Below are 4485 nucleotides of genomic sequence, written 5' to 3'. Positions count from 1 at the left end.
TTTTATAAGGAATATTATATTATCCTAAGAACAATCTTAAAATCTAGGTAGGTAATTCTATTGATACTTCATAGAAATGGATAAAGGGGGCTCAGAAATCTTCAGCAACTTTTCTTTATTCCAGATGATTCCTAATACACAGTAAATGTTCTGTAAATGTTGAATGAACAAGAGGTATGGTGTTTTCTTTGGATCTGTTCTGGTTAGGATATTAAAGTATTAGAATGAGGGTAGTGATAAGAATATGAACTTTGGTGCCAGACTAGGTCTGGGTTCCAATCCCACCTCCATAACCATGTGTATCAATCAGGGTTCCAGGCACACTGAAATTGAGATGATCTCAGGAAAGCTTAAAGAAAGACCAATTTACAAAGGTGTGAGAAGGGTATAGGGGAACCACATGAGATAATACACTCATGGTGTGATTGTTACTACTTCTGGGCCTGAAAGAATGAGAAAAAGAGTGGTTACAATAAACCAGAGAGGTGCATCTGACAGAATTTTGCCTTCAGTTGAGAGCTACAAATAGCCTAAAATGACTGTGCAAGGAAGGAGCCAGGGAATAACTACCCCAATCTCATTCTCTTCCCACCCTCCCATTGCCTGCCAGGGCACCCACTGGTTGAACCTAGTTGGGCAAAGGAACCATTGATACGGTCATACTTTGGCACAGAGAGCAAATGGGAGAGTGGACCTAGAGAAGCAAATGGAAGATATCCAGCACCACATGTGATGCTGGGAGATTATTTCACCTCTTTAACCTCATGGCTCTCTCCTAGATATAATGAAGCCCACCTTTTGGGTTGGCTAGAGGGGATTATATGGAATCATGTGTATATAGTGTTGAGCACAGTGCCCAGTAGCAGAGCTCACTTTCTATTTTTCTTTTTCTGGGGCTCTGGTGTCCGAACATGATAGTGCCAGCAGCCGAAGACAGTTCAACACCCAGTCAACCTTACTCCCTGAGATGTGTAGTCCCTTGTGTCACAGGACTGTGCTTGCCATGTCTTGGGAACATGGTACAACAATAAAGGGCTGGATCCTGATGACAGCTGGGGGAGAACTCCTATAAGATGGGAAAGGTGACAGGGTGTGCGTCTAGAGCTGACAGCAACAGAGGGAGACAGTAGAGTGTGAATAGCAGGTGTGTGAGTGAATGGCAGTTGGGGAGGAGAGAAGTAGACAATTATGAGATGCTCAGGCAAGAAACAGGCTTCACTAAAGAACATCATAGTCTTCACACTTTCAAGTGCAGCTGATTCAATCTTACGGCTGTGGGTCTGAGTGACACCCATGAATCTGTGTGATTACACACTCTCTACCTTGACAGATGGCCCTGCTGTCTTAATTCCTAAAACAACCATGCTTTCAGCAATACTGCCATGATGTCTGGAGGTAGATTTTGAAGTCCAGTTGACCTAATTTGAATCTCGGTTTTACAATTTGTAGCTTTGTGACCTTAGGAAAGACACAACCACTCTTTGTCCTGTTGCTCATCAGAAACACTGCCATCTTATCAAACACATGAGGATGAAATGAGATTATCCATATAAAGGATTTAATAAACATGGATGCTAAGTCTGTGAAAAAATGGCAAAACCCAAGGCACTTCAGCAGGGCTCTTGAGAGGGACCTTTGCCACTTGTATAGATGGATCAATCCCACATATACTTCCTGAAATGAAATGAATTGATTTCAATGCTCATATTTCCACAATATCTACCATTAGACTTAATTTCCTTGAAGAGATCTCTAGTCTTTCCTATTCTATTGTTTTCCTCTATTTCTTTGCATTGTTCACTTAAAAAGGCTTTCTTATCTCTCTTTGCTATTCTTTGGAACCCTGCATTCAGATGGGTATATCTTTTCTTTTCTCCTTTGCCTTTCACTTCTCTTCTTTTCTCAGCTGTTTGTAAGGCCTCTTCAGATAACTATTTTGCCTTTTTGCATTTCTTTTTCTTAGGGTTGGCTTTGATTACTGCCTCCTGTACAGTGTTACGAACCTCCATCCATAGATCTTCAGGCACTCTGTCTATCAAATCTAATCCCATGAATCTATGAGCATGAGCCAGACATCCTGGAAGTCAAGAGAGCCTTAGGAAGCATCACTATGAACAAAGCTAGTGGAGGTGATGGAATTCCAGCTGAGCTATTTTCGAATCCTATAGATGATGCTGTGAAAGTGCTGCACTCAATATGCCAGCAAATTTGGAAAACTTAGCAGTGGTCACAGGACTGGAAAAGGTTTGTTTTCATTCCAATCCCAAAGAAAGGCAATGCCAAAGAATGTTCAAATTACCACACAATTCTCTCATCTCACACACTAACAAAGTAATGCTCAAAATTCTCCAAGCCAGGCTTCAACAATATGTGAACTGAGAACTTCCAGATGCTCTAGCTGGATTTGGAAAAGGCAGAGGAACCAGAAATCAATTTGCCAACATCTGCTGAATGATAGAAAAAGCAAGAGTTCCAGAAATACATCTATTCTGCTTCATTGACTACACTAAAGCCTTTGACCATGTGGATCACAACGAACTGTGGAAAATTCTTCAAGAGATGGGAATACAAAATCACCTAACCTGCCTCCTGTGAAACCTGTATGCAGGTCAAGAAGCAACAGTTAGAACTGGACATGGAATAATGACTGGTTCCAAATTGGGAAAGGAGTATGTCAAGGCTGTATATTGTCACCCTGCTTATTTAGCTTATATGCAGAGCACATCATGAAAAATTCCAGGCTGGGTGAAACACAAACTGGAATTAAGATTGCTGGAAGAAATGTCAATAACCTCAGATATGCATATGACAACACCCTAATGGCAGAAAGCAAAGAGGAACTAAAGAACCTCTTGAATGTGAAAGAGGAGAGTGAAAAAGCTGGCCTAAAACTCTACATTCAAAAAACTAAGATCATGGCATCCGGTCCCATCACTTCATGGCAAGTAGATGGGGAAACAATGGAAACGGTGACAGACTTTATTTTGGGGGGCTCCAAAATCACTGTGGATGGTGACTGCAGCCATGAAATTAAGATGCTTGCTCCTTGGAAGAAAAGCTATGACCAACCTAGACAGCATATTAAAAAGCAGAGACATAACTTTGCCAACAAAGGTCTGTCCACTCAAAGCTATGATTTCTCCAGAAGTCGTGTATGGATGTGAGAGTTGTACTATAAAGAAAGCTGAGCACCGAAGAATTGATGCTTTTGAACTGTGGTGTTGGAGAACACTCTTGAGAATCCCTTGGACTGCAAGGATCCAACCAGTCAATCATAAAGGAAATTAGTCCTGAATATTCATTGGAAGGACTGATGCCGAAGCTGAAATTCCAATACTTTGGCCACCTGATGCGAAGAGCTGATTCATTGGAAAAGACTCTGATTCTGTAAAGATTGAGGGCAGGAGAAGGGGACAACAGAGAATGAGATGGTTGGATGGCATCACCGACTCAATGGACATGAGTTTGAGCAAACTCCGGCAAATAGTGAAGGATAGAAAAGGCTGGCATGGTACAGTTCTTGGGGTCTCAAAGAGTCAGACACGACTGAGCAACAACAACAGGATATAATTTGGAAACAAGAAAAAATGGAGTCTCAAAACCAAGTGGTTTCTCCTAATGTCAGGCATTATTTGATGATCTTTTTAACCAGAGGATTGCCTATTGTTTCAGCCATGTACTGGTCAGTTCACATCCCCTGAAACATGTCTAATCAGGAAAGTAGAAATAGAGCAGAAGTCCCAGTACTAGTGGAGTAGTGTGGTATGAGGATTGTGGCCAAACAAAGCTCGGTTTGATTCTTTATTCTGATATATATTAGTCTTGTGAACTTGAAAATGTCATATGGCCTTCTGAACCTCATGTCCTTCTCTGCAAATGAAGTTACCAATACATACTTTACCTGATTATTATGAGGATTAATCAAGAACATGTATATAACTTCTTGGCTTCTAGCAACATTCAAAAAATTTCTATCATTATTATTTTCAGCTTTGTAAAGTGGTTCTCTTATTATTTGAATTTCTACAATATATGTATGCATTTTAAAAAATGATTAACAAAACTGGACCCAAAAGAACTTTAGTTTTTGTTTTAAATCCCTCTCAGGTAAAGAGAACTCTATATAGGCAATGCCCTTTAATATGTTGTCAATTCTCATTGCTAACCACAGATTTTTTCATTTGGGAAGTAAAGATTTTGATCTTCTAAATTACAAGTGCTGAGGTAAAATTCTCTTGGAATATTCTTTTCAAAATTTTATCTTTTCTTGTTTTGAGCAAAAAATTAAATAAAGCCAAGGTGCTGGAATTCCTACATGCAAATGATTTACCATGGGATAACACAGACAAAGAAATTACTAAACAGTGTTATCTCTGTTCTGAGGTTTAAGATTTGTTGTCATTCAGTTGCTAAGTCACATCTAACTCTGTGACACCATGCACTGCAGCTTTCTAAGCTTACCTGTCCTTCACTATCTCCTGGAGT

The sequence above is a fragment of the Bos grunniens genome, chromosome X (genome assembly GCF_055505025.1).
Source record: "Bos grunniens cultivar Pamir isolate PY7600 chromosome X, Bosgru_T2T1.0, whole genome shotgun sequence".
NCBI lineage: Eukaryota > Metazoa > Chordata > Mammalia > Artiodactyla > Bovidae > Bos > Bos grunniens.
Note: the sequence above shows the minus strand (reverse complement) of the source record.